Source organism: Hemitrygon akajei, chromosome 8 (genome assembly GCF_048418815.1).
Source record: "Hemitrygon akajei chromosome 8, sHemAka1.3, whole genome shotgun sequence".
NCBI lineage: Eukaryota > Metazoa > Chordata > Chondrichthyes > Myliobatiformes > Dasyatidae > Hemitrygon > Hemitrygon akajei.
Genome location: NC_133131.1, coordinates 111046241 through 111059290, shown reverse-complemented (window position 1 = coordinate 111059290; position 13050 = coordinate 111046241). Strand labels below are relative to the sequence as shown.

Below are 13050 nucleotides of genomic sequence, written 5' to 3'. Positions count from 1 at the left end.
CCTGAAGCCAATCTCATTCTCTGAGGTAACTTGAGCATAGAACTGTGAAATTACATATGGTTGGCTAAATTTGATAATGTTACTGGGACACGCTTTTCTGCAAGATTAGCCTAAGAGTACGCCTTGTGCAGTTTTTATGAACTATTGTGATTTGTCAAGAAAATTAAAATGTACGATAATGCAAATCTGCTCTCACATTAGCAGTGCTAACATCACTCATGTTGATCCATCACAGGTTAATATAAATGCATATTTGGTGGTGCATGCAGTGTAATCAGGTTTTTTAGGTGAGTAGACACAACTGCTTAATGTGATGTATTGTGTACCGATTATATGGACATCTTGATGTTTCTTCATGGGCATATCATCTTCAAAAAGAAATTAGCAATAAAAAAAAGAGGTAGGATTATCCTTCATCTGTTTCTGTCATGGCAGCTGTTGCAGTTGGAGTCTGTGTAATTCACTGAATTAATTGTCTTATAAGTACACCTTACAATTAAACCCTATATTGGAAGCTTTCACACATGCTTCTGTATGTGTCAAATTGAGTAGAAAATTGCCAGTTATTTATCAACTAACATATTGCTTCTGAGATGAAGCTTACAAAACTCCAAAATTCCAAAAAATATAACCATATTCCAAGCAGCATTGTAATTAATATTCAATAGCATTCATGTTTATCAGAACAATTATTGCTTAAAATATTCCTTTGTGGTTTTGAATCACATGTATGTGAATAGTTCTAAATCACTATATTTTCTCAGCGCTTTTACACGTGCAAGTATTGGCTGCAAGTTTGTGTTTATCTTGCAAACTCATTTCAATATAATTTAACATGCGGAGGTAGATATAACTGGTGACAAATGTCTTCAACCAAAACAAATTTCTCTTCCTTGGCTTCCTTGGAATCTAGTCCAAATTTGTTCTTCTGTAGATTGAAATAGACTCGGAGTTAATAGAAACCTATTTTTCTGCCTGGCTTGGTTTATCTTTAAGTGCAAAAGGAATAAGTTGCATGTTAAAATGTGGTGTATATTCATTGGATTCCATTCTGTATAATTGGACAAAGATCAATTTCATCCCCTAAGTTTGTGCAGAGGGGTAGTTTTTAAATATCATTTAGCTGGTGAGTGTAAACTCTAATTTGAAAATGTACCGTAGATTCCGGATTTTAAGCCGCTACTTTTTTCCCACATTTTGAACAGCTTTGAACTTTGCGGCCTTTAATACGGAGCGGCTAATGCATTATTTTTTTTCATGCCGCCTCGTAAACATTTTGCCTCGTAACAGTAGACCAATAAAATTGATGAGTAGTTCACAGAGGTCCAATGAAATTGTACGATAAATCAAGCGCACTTTCACAATTAAATTATTGTAAATTAGTCATTTGTACTCACCCTCATCAACATGGAAAACACTCGAAGCATTGTGCTGCCTTATGGCAGTTATTTAGTTTATAATATTTTCACTTAGTAATTCATTTTCTAGTTAAAGTTAGAAGAGTTTTAACTATATTTGTTTTCTGTACTACATCGCGGGATGCTATGACGTCACACCCGGTTTCGCCGCGTCTTGTGGGAAAAATGCCGTTTGTGATAAACGGAAAGGAGGGGGTCGAGCGGCGGAGCGAAAACGCTGCTTTTAAGTTAAAGGCGATCAATAACTTTTCCCGGTAGGCTGCAGTATATATATTTTCTACCAGTCGTTAGGAGATATTGGAATGTTGTTCAGTAAAGAAGTATACGCAACGTATATTTAAAAGTAGCCGCGTTACGGGCACGGTTCGAAAAAAAGCATTTACAATATGTATTTGTTTTTGTTACCATATGGATTTAATTAAAAGTTAAAAAATCCTCACGTGTAATATCTTTCTGTGTAAATATCTCATATTACAACGTGGGACACCTGCGGCCGAAAATCCGGTGCGGCCTTTACAAGTAAAAAATTGATTTTATTTCTAAAATTAGAGCCAGCGGCTTTTAATCAGGTGTGCTCTGTAGTCCGGAATCTACGGTAATTCTTACGTACTCAGACAGGAATTTGAAGAGACCGTGAATGATGTATTCAGAGGTTTGGGATCAAAAGATTGACTGAACTTTATTGTTGTCAGAGCCTTTTTAACAATTTTTGCATTGATTGGTACCTTTTAGATAAGGGTATATTGTCCAAGTAATAGTGTCATGTAATATGTGAAAAATGGGAGTATTGGATACAATCAGTTTCCAGTACGGGAATAAAATGGAATAAAGAGAGATTCTGTTATCCACTTGGTTTGGTTTTTCTATTCTTAGGTAAGTATCCAATACAATGAATCATGGTCGGGAGGTAGGAGTTGCATTGGGAGCAGGAGTAGGACTGTTTGTGAACTATTGATTATTGAGAGTTCTGTACCTACAGTGGGAGCAAATCAAATAAATGGTATAAAATGTTTCAGCATGTCCAGAGAGATGACAACCAAGGTCGTAACTATTAATTGTCTTTATTCAGGACAAACCTACAGTCTGTTGGGCTAAAAATAATGGTAAATGTACTGAATGGGAAGCACTGCTTTCACATCTCATTTATTATTGCACTGTGGATGGACCGCACTCGTTTTTAAGAGTTTTAATATTGCGTGTTCATATTACCAATGAAATGTTCTCTCTTTTGGCCTGTTTTAATAGTAAAGCTGTTTAACATGTTTCATTTAGGCATTCACATTTTGATCTCAGTAAGTGGTTCCACAAACTAAACAATTTCCAAATCATTGATTATTACTATGATTATTGGTGCCATTGTGTTTATTTTTTGAAGCTTAGTTATTTCTAACAATTCTAGTGGTTTAAATAAAATAATCCAAAAATATCAAGTTAAGAATCATTGAGTTTTATTACCAGAGTTGGACAAAAATATTCCCTTTTTCTCAAATTTTCCATGCCCTTGCTTGCCCAAAGTTTGCTTATACTTCTGTGGACACCAGTTGATAAATACCATACATGATGGGAAAAAGAGGGACATGGGAACCTTTTCCCATTTATAACCCCAAAGAATGTAAATGTGCTGTTCTTACCATTCATTGGATTTTACTTTTGAGTGATAAGAACATTAGAAGTAGGAATAAGAGTAGGCCAACTGGCCCGTTGAGCCTAGTCCTACATTCAATAAAATCATCCCTCAGCTCCATCTACCTGCTTTTTCTTCAGAATCTTTAATTCCCCTGCTATGCAAGAATATATTCAACTGTGTCTTAAATATATTTAATTTGATAGCCTCTACTGCTTCACTGGCAGGGAATTCCACAGATTCACTACTTTCTGGGAAAAGGAGTTTCTTAACTTTTTTTGTCCTAAATCTACCTTCTCTGAAACTTGAAGCCACGTCTCCTAGTTCTAGCCTCGCCTGCCAGTGAAAACAACTTTCCTACTTCTATCTTATCTATCCCTTTAATATTTTTATATGATTTTATTAGATCCCCTCTGGTTCTTCTGAATTCCAATGAATATAGCCACAAGGAGCAGTCTCTCTTCATGGATTAGTCCTTCATCTGCAGAATCAACCTGGTGAATCTACTCTGCATCGCCTCCATAGCCAGTATCTCTTTCCTCAAGTAAGGAGACCAGAAGTGCAGACAGTATTCTAGCTTATAGCATCATTAGTATCTTATAAAGTTGCAGCATAAGCTTCTTGCTCTTAAATTCAATCCCTCTAGCAATGAAGGCCAATGTTCCATTAGCCTTCTTGACAACCTGTTGCACATGCAATCCAATCTTTTGTGATTCATACATTAGCACTCCAAGGTCAGGCTGCACAGCAGCATGATGCAGTCCTTAGCCATTTAAGTAATAATCTGACCTACTATATATTTTCTTTCAAAAATGGATGACATCGCATTTACCAAAGTTATATTCCGTCTGCCAGACCTTTAACCTATCTAGATCTCTCTGCAGACTCTGCTTCCTCCATACAATTTGCTTTATCACCCAAGTTACTGTCATCAGCGAACTCGGGTATGCCACACTTGGTCCCCTCTACCAAACCGTTAAGGTATCTGCTGAATAGTTGCAGGTCAAGTACCGACCAATTCAGCATTCCACTCGCCACTGATTGCCAACTCGAGAAACACTCATTTACCTAATTCTCAAACTTCTGTTCATGTTAATACATCACCCCTACTCCATACGTCCTTATTTTATAGATAAGCCTTTTATGTGGTTCCTTTTTAAATACCATCTAGAAATCTAAGGATATAACATTCACTTGTTTTCCTAATTCTTCCTTAAAGATAGATTCAATCATTTTTCTGACCATAGACATTAAGCTAACTGGTGTAAGCTGCCTTTTAGCTCTATCTTTTAAACCGCCGTGTGATATCCTTTGGCTTATAATCTGCCTGGACCTGCTTGGACTCCAGAGAATTTTTGTAAGTTATTACAAATGCATTTACTATAACTCTGCCATTTATTTCAGAACCCTGGGATGCCTCCCATCAGAACCAGGGGACTTGTCTACTTTTAGGTCCACTAGTTTGCTCAGCACTATTTCTTTAACACAACTTGTTGTCCTCACCTCCCATTGCATCCATAGCATCTCTCTTTGTCATGATAAATATATCCTCCACCATGAAGACCAGCACAAGATTGTCATTTAAAGTCTTAGCTATTTTTGCAGTAACCAACATTAATTTCCCCTTCTTATTTTCTAAAGGATCCAAGTTGATTTTAGCCACCCTTTTTCACCCTATACAATTATGAACACTTTTACATCTGTTTTAATATTTTATGCTATTTAACTGTCATAATCTATCTTCCCTTATTGCTGGTTTGGTGGTTTTTATTGCTTTTTAAAGTTTTCCCAATTGTCCCACTTGGTAACTTCTATATGATGAGCTTTTAGTTTGATGCCTTCCTTTATTGCCCTAGTTATCCAAGGATGTCTCTCTCCACCCTTACTGTTCTTGTTTTTAACTGGAGTGTTTTATTGAGCACTGTGAAAATGTTCTTTGAAAACTTCAATTAGCCTGAGTTCCTCTAGTCTACCCTAGTCCATACTTCCCTCATTCCTTTGTTTCTCTTGTTTAGGGATAATACACTGATTTTATATTGAAGGTTTTAGATTGTATGATAAGTTCAATCATCCTGTAGTCACTCTTTCAAAGAGGATCCCTAACTACAAGATCATTCGTCTTTAACTGTTTCATTGCATAGGACGGATTTAAGATAACATATCCCCCTTGTAGGTTCAGCAACATGCTGTACAAGAAAAATATCACAGATGCATTCTATGAAGATCTCCTCAACACCGCCTTGACCAAGCTGATTCCATGTGCAAGTTTGCATATCCATGACAACTGCTGTTCCACTCTCATATGCATCAGATATTTCTTGGTTTATTGCCTGCACCTCTATAATGCTTTTACTCAGTAATACATAGATATCTCTTACCAGTGATTTTCCTCCTTTACTATTCCTAATCTCCACTCAGATGGATTCATCATTCTGATCCTTAAGTATTATATTGTCTCTCACTATCACTCTGATCTCATCTTTAATTAAGTGCACTACTCCATCTCCCATAACTTCCTAGCTATTCTTCCTCCTACATCACTGCTCAAGCCACATATTCATCCTAACCATTCAGCTATTCTGCCTCTGACTAGCACGTGGCACAGGTAGCAATACTTAGATTATTACCCTTGAGGCTGTACATTTTAACTTATCTCCTAGCTTGCTAAATTCAGCTTTAGGACCTCATCCTGCTTTGTTGCTATGTTGTTAATTCCAAGATGCACCACAAGAACTGACAATTCACCTTTCCTTTTAGGAATGTTCTGGAGCCACTCTGAGATATCCCTGATCCTTGCATATGTGTGGCAATAATCAAATCAGGAGTCCCATTTGCAGCCTCAGAAGCTGATCTCTATTCTTCTTACTGCGGAACTCTTACCACGAATTTTTCTGCCCTCCGATGCAATATCAAGTATTTATTGGCATCTATATTGGATACCAAGCATGAATGCATATATTCGGTGATTTTTTGTTTGTTTCTCCCTGTCTAATCTTGAAAGCAATAGTAAAAAGACTCTCGCTAATATCAACAATCTCAACATCAGCCAGAGTACTGTACTAATGTTTTCCCTCTTGGACTAAAATCTTTAGTTCCACATCCCAAAGCTGTCAGGAGAATCATGTGTACTTGTGCTCTGGTCTGTTTTCTGAAAATTATTGTTTGCACAAAACAGCTACATTTAGGTATGTGCATTAAAAATGTATGTGTATTTGTGTAAACTATCCAGTCACTTGATCACCCTTATCAAATTTATACAAAGAAACAATCATATTAAAACGATTTATGCAAGATACATTTAGCCGATTATTTTATGAAACATTGATCGCAGAGAGCAAATCTTAAGTGACTGATTTATTCTCATACAATAGTTTAGTTGTAAATATTTTTGCAGGGTTGCTTATGAACATACTTCTGCCTTTTGCGATCTATTACTTGGGCGGGCACACCATTGTGTTCAGAACCTCTGAGACTTCCCAGCATGTTATTAAGAAAATTGTTACTATTCAGCTTTGCATCCTACAGCTATTGATGCATTAGCTAGAAGAATCAAGGCAGCTGTCTGGTTATTGACAGCAGGCTAAAAGGGCATTCAAGCATATTGATGAAAACATTTTTCTTTTAATTGAGAATAGGTTTGTGCTGAAAAGGTTCTTAAATTAGTTGGAATTACTTCAAGAGGCTAAATGCACTCCCATTATATTAAATGTGGCTGATGAAACCAATAAATTTGATTATTTAATTTCTCTTTGTGGAATTTAGTGAACTCAGTTACTCTGTTTCCTATGTTACAACAAAAAGTACACCATACCTAGTTTTACCCAGACTTGTAATGATCATCACCCATTGTCCTTCGATGGGTGCCAACCAATTTAAGGAGCTTTGGATATTTTGAAGTTGTGTAAGTTGTGCTATATAAATATAGGTTATTCTATCACTGACATCAGGAAGTTCGTTTGTAGTACAATGGATTTAATTGCAGTTTCTGAGATTGGGCACAAGTGTGTAACATTTGCAGTATATAAACAATTGGTCTGTGGACGATGGTTGTTCATATTTCCTGGTGTTTCCAACGTTCCATGTGATCATAGGTTTTGTACTGCAGCAGTGTTTGGAGACACAAATGATAAAGATTGTTTGAAAGAAATCAATTGTAAGTACACTGGCTCTGTGAACAACACCGTGAGCAAAGTAAAAATAGAAAATTCTAGAAATACTCAGCAAAATTATGAAGGATGATCCAATGAATTGGAAGTTGGTGGCACCAGGCACAATCAAGGAAAAAGAGGAAAAAGTTTGTGAAAATACTGACATGTAAAATATTATAAGAACTAAAGTGGCAAGCAAAGAATTTTGACCCAGGAGATGACAATGGAGGTTTGACAAACTTCTATAGATGTGTAGTGGAGAGTACATTGATTGGCTGCATCACAGCCTTGTATGAAAACACCAATGCTCTTGAACAGAAAATCCTACAAAAGTAGTTGATATGGCCCAGTACATCATGGGTAAAGCCCTCCCCACCATTGAGCACATCTACAGGAAACGTTGTTGCAGGAAAGCAGCATCAGTCTTTAGAGACCCCCACCCCTCCCCCAGGTCTGTCCCTTTTCTCACTGCTGCCATCAGGGAAAAGGTACAGGAGCCTCAGGGTTCAAACCACCAGGTTCAAAAGCAGTTATACCTCTCCAAAAATCAGGCTCTTGAACCAAAGTGGATAACTTAACTCAACTTCATGCCTCATCATTGAAATATTCCCACAACCCATAGATTTGCCTGGACTCTATTTATTTTAATCCATTTTTTAAATTATTCTTTATTTTTGTATTTGCACAGTTTGTTGCCTTTTGCATATTGGTTGAAGGCCGAGATTGGTGTCGTCTTTCACTGATTCTATTACAGTTACTATTCTGTTGATTTATTGAGTATGCCCACAAGAAATTGAATGTGGTGACAGATGTGTACTTTGATAATAAATTGGCTTTGAACATGAAGAAGAACCATTGCCCTCTGAAGTAAATTGGAGGTGTTTTTCCAGGTGTAGATAGAGGAAAGAACATTGTGCTATATGTGAAGAATTGACTTTGGCACAATAAATGATTGATTCTGGATGAGCAGCACTCATATTTAACCTCTTTTTTCTGTTTGGTAGAGATCACTGCAGAGGATTGTCATTCAGATTCAAAATAGTAACGGGAATTATAGCTTTGACTAGATATTGCACAGGAAACTCTCTGGGACATTAATGACTCAGCTATTGATGTAGTAGGTTGATAGAACTACTGGAGAAGATGAAATGATGCATCTGCTGAAACTTGTGATTCAGGCAGGCTGAAAGGGGTTACAACATGATGCTGAGCCTATCCCAGACCATACATGAAAAATGAACTGAGCTCTCAAGATGACCTAATCTTCAGAAGTGAAAATGTTCCTAAACTATGAAAGGGTAGCAATAAAATCTGGTCACTTCTGAAATCTGGGGCTGAATGTTTCCCTCTACAAGTTTAATAAAACTTGTCTATTATCCAGGCATAGAGGGAAAGAATATGAATGCTGAAGAAATGCAGATTAGCTTTATTTGTCAGAAGTACGCCAACACATCTAAATATAGAGTGAAATGTGTTTATTTGTGTCAACAACCAACACAGTCTGTGGATTGTGCTGGGGGCAGCCACAAGTGTTGCCATGCTTTTGGCATATTTTGAGTGTCCACTAAATCAAGACCAGCTCTGTGAGGTCGATGTGATAGCTGGTGCTTAACGGCTTTGCTACTGACAACTTCCAATACATTCAAAAGCAGGAATGTCAGGGCTCACATGTACATTCCCAACAGAAATAGACCTGAACACTGCTCCACTATCATAACTTGGAAATTCAGGCATGTTGACATTTTCATCGATGCACTGATTAAGGCACAAAAGGCATGACCTGCTAAAGGAATTTTCTAGGCATACGTGGGTAAGTTACAAATTTAGTTTGTTTTATGTTTAATAAGTGCAAAACAATGGCAGAACATATGATATGTTAAAACAGACTTAATTGTATCACTCTTTGGTCTTTTCCTCCCTGATCTTGCCTTCTGTGTATTATTAATTTTAGTTGGCTGTTTGCCTGTGTTATGCAAACCCATGGGAAAAAGGGCAGAATGGGTAAATATTGTTACACTACATATATCTGCAATTCATTCAGTTCTATCTAGATCTATGGTAAAAGGTAGTACACTGCATTGAGAGATAGTGGTATTTGTCACTGATATATGACTTATCTAATCTTACCTAACATTTGCCAAGTTGCAAAAGTTGTTTCAATTGTTTTTATGCCCCCAGCCTATTTCTTCAAACTGTTGTAATATATTCACTCTGACTGCTAGATGCTGCCGTGTTTGTACAACCACACACCTTAAATCTTCTTGCATTTTCTTTACTAGTGTACCAGCCACTGAAGCCAGCAGAATCCAATGATTTTATTTAATGTGCTTGAGATTAATCACAAAAATGTGAACTAACATTTCATAATTGTATTAATTTATGACATTAATCAAAATTAAATTGTTTATGACCCTTTTTGGGGGAAAAGAATAATGAAAGATTATTGTTATGTTTTGTAACTCCTGAAAATAATCAAATGAAAAACCCAGGAGCTGGGATATGTTTTATCTACTTAGTTTTTCTTTAGTGAAGTGCTCACAAATGATGTGGTGGCATCATAATAAATCCCTTTCAGGTACTTGTTGAATATAACCCATGGGCTTCACTCAACCTTGAATGCATTCCTTCAGCCTCCATACAATCTAGCTTACTCGCTATGTTATCAGGGTACTATTAATCACCATTCAGGCTTTCTAAATGTGGCATTTTCATTTAACACCAATTTACCCTTGCTTTGTATGAGTTTTCCAATGCCATCCTTGAACACTGCTGTGGCTTCATCCAGTACCTTTCTTAACTAACTTTCAGTTGACTATACAGTATTGAAGGGGGATGTGACTTTCAAGTGATGGATGGTCTCCAATCAAATTGTACTTGACGCAGCCAGTTATGCTCCACAATTATGGCCCTCCTGTTTTCACCACATACAAGCTCAATGGGTTGTTGTATTTCACCTTGTCAAATGTCAGTTCCCCAGGTGTTACTTTTTCTCCAGTATAGGTTCTTAGTTAGAAATCTGCAGGTTTTGTTTCACCATCTTTCAAATGCCATTCAAACTCACTTTGCGGCATGACTGAAACAGCTGAACCAGTTCCCAATTCTATTTTTATTTATTTGCCGTTCACTTAAGGTGTAAGCCATATTGCTTGCTTGTTAGTGTTTGCATTCTATATCTCAGTGTTACTCAGTCCTGTGTCACTCTCATCATTATCAGATTTTTCATCAACAGCATGCAGGTTAGTTCCCGTTTTGAAACGGAAACTTGACTTTTTGTATCTTTTTCTCTTCCCTATGTAGTCCATTTATTTTTGTCTACACCACATGCTCTTTGGATGTGTCCTACTTTATTGCATTTTTTTGTATATTTTACCCTTAATCATGCATTCATCTGATGTATTTGAGCCCCTGCCACAATGGCAACACAAATTGTTCAGCCAAGTAGGATTCTGTTTAAACATTGCAATTTTGTTCACGCACACTTTCATTCCTGACTGCTACTCAGTTGTGTCTTTGGCTGTTGTTTCCATTGATACAGTTATTTCAGCTGTTCTGAAATATGAATTGTGAAATATAAATATGAATTGTGTTTCAGTTAGGAGCTGTTTTTAAATGCTTTCTTGTCAGAGTCCACAAACTAAATGATTTCTCAGTGCAGCATTCAGCTCATCACTGAACTAACAATGGTCGGACAATTTCTTCAATTCAGCCACATAAGCTGAAATGGACTCCCCTTCCTTTTGATTCTGCTTACTGCATAACTCTTTAGGTTCAATCAGTAATGGTTTTGGTTCTAACTGTTCCTGTATTGTATTCATGATATCAGCAAAGCTCATTTTGGCTGATTTGGTTGGAGCAGTTAAACAACTAAGCAAAATTTATGCTTTTCCACCCTTTGAAATCAGCAATACTGGTCCTCATTTCTCACGGGCTATTTCATTTGCTTCAAAGTACTGCTCAATTTGTTCAAAATACATCACCCAGTTATCCGTTGTGAAATCGAATGCATCTATCTTTCTGATGCAGCCAGCCACATCTGCTTTTCTGTAATTTATTATTGCCACCTAATACTTACTGTTTATGAACTCATGGCTGCATGCTTAGGTTGTCTGTAGAAAAGTGACTGACTAAGGCCAGTGTTATGTTTTGTAACTCCAGAAGCTAATCGAAAGAAAATCGCAGGAGCTGGGGCATGCTTTGTCTATTTAGTTTTTTCTTTAGTGAGGTTCTCACTTGCCATTCATGTACTTCTTACATGTAACTGATAATGAATTATATAAACAGACAAAACCTGCTTAATCAATCAATATATTTACAATATTACTCAAGTTTTGCTGAAATATTAAAAGCGCTACAATTAGTCTTTATAGTTTCATGCTGGAATGTGTTTTAGAAACCTAGAAAATAGGAGGAGAAGTTGGCCATTTGACTCTTTGGTCTTCCTTCACCGTTCAATGTCACACTTGGCCTCCACGTATTTCTCCTGAATCAATTAAAATTACATACCCAGTATCGTGAGGCTGTGACTTTTCATTCTGGCCCATGCCAGTGATGTTTTCCTTACTTTTTTACTTTACAGTTCTCTATCGAAATTGGCTCCTTCAGCTCTCTGGGTTGATATAAAAATAGTGACGGGGATTCTCCCATTCACTTCTGATTCTGACTAGACTGACATCAATATTACATTTTCACCAGTTGCTGTTGGGGAATTTGTTAAACATACAGGTAAAAACTGTACCATTGAGAGCAATCTGCAGACCCCAGCCAGTAGAAACAGGAGTCAGGACCACATAGGTGTTTAATTTTCCTTTGGCTAGGGAAAAACAAGAACGTTGCTGCTTCTGGGTGTGCATATTTCTCATTCTGTTTCATTCCTATCAGGATGTTTAAAAATTCAGGCTGATCTGATCTTCCCTCAAAACAGAAAAAACGAGCAGCTAGATAGCAGAGAAGAACAATCTGCTTGTACTTAACAGGCCTTTTGTTCAATTACTGTGGTGTCACGTTGTCTTTCTGAATTGCAGTTGCTACTGAATTCTCCTTTCCTCTCAGATGAAGTTATTTCCTATTGATATTTTCAGACTGAGAGTAAATTGAAGCTCACTAACTTTAGCCTCAGTAAATTTTGTTGAGAGTTCTCTGTTTAGGTCCAAATTAGCAAGTGAAAAGTAGAGAGAAAAATACTTTCATAGGCCAACTATGATGTAAAGAATTTGAATTAGTCTTACCATTAGGATCAATAGCTTTTAAATGTTGTCATTATAGTCATAAGTGTGATAATAACTTGTGATTAATTCAAAGTATTTCAGAGAGATGATAGCAGTGTATGGATTTAGAGAACTACATCTACCTTGTTAAATAACTGCATGAATGCAGAAAGACTGGGAAAGAAACAAAAAAAGTCATAGTCCGGTTCGCATTTAATAAAGGTACCCTTTGGGGCTTACTCAAGGTAATGGGTATATTGCAAGTATTTGACTTAATGAAGGGTATCATTTCTGTAAATATTAAGACATTTGTGAAGAATCAGAAAGTTTAGTAAAATTGAAGAAGATTATCTATGTTACCTAATATTATCATGGAAAGCTGAGCCACATTGGATTACTAATATCTGCAGAGTAACACGATCTTAGCTCTTACAACAGTTGATCACTGCATATCCATTAGCACGGGCAGGCCTTTTTGAATAAAATTAGCCCAGGCTTGTGTTTCCCACTTGCATAATTTACAGGTTGAGTTATCTATTATCACTTCCGTTTTGGGGTTTCACATAAAGATCCACTCGTGAGAGGCAAAAGATAGCTGTTAAAGATAACTTTGAATTTCTGTCGTACAGAAGATGTTGATGGCCCAAATTTTGCAA

At 36.9% G+C, this 13050-nt stretch overlaps 1 protein-coding gene across 2 annotated transcripts in view; it reads left to right on the top strand.

The window, feature by feature from the left end:
• The window catches only part of LOC140732153 (contactin-associated protein-like 2), a 1811541-nt gene that overhangs the window by 280784 nt on the left and 1517707 nt on the right, over nucleotides 1-13050 (top strand). Inside the window, exon 1 of one of the 2 annotated variants that reach the window (XM_073054374.1) lies at nucleotides 8955-9000. The exons of the other annotated variant lie outside the window; for it this stretch is intronic. The gene's annotated coding sequence lies outside the window, so the exon portion shown is untranslated. Of the gene's footprint in view, nucleotides 1-8954; nucleotides 9001-13050 lie in introns of those variants that run through there. 2 annotated transcript variants of the gene reach the window in all.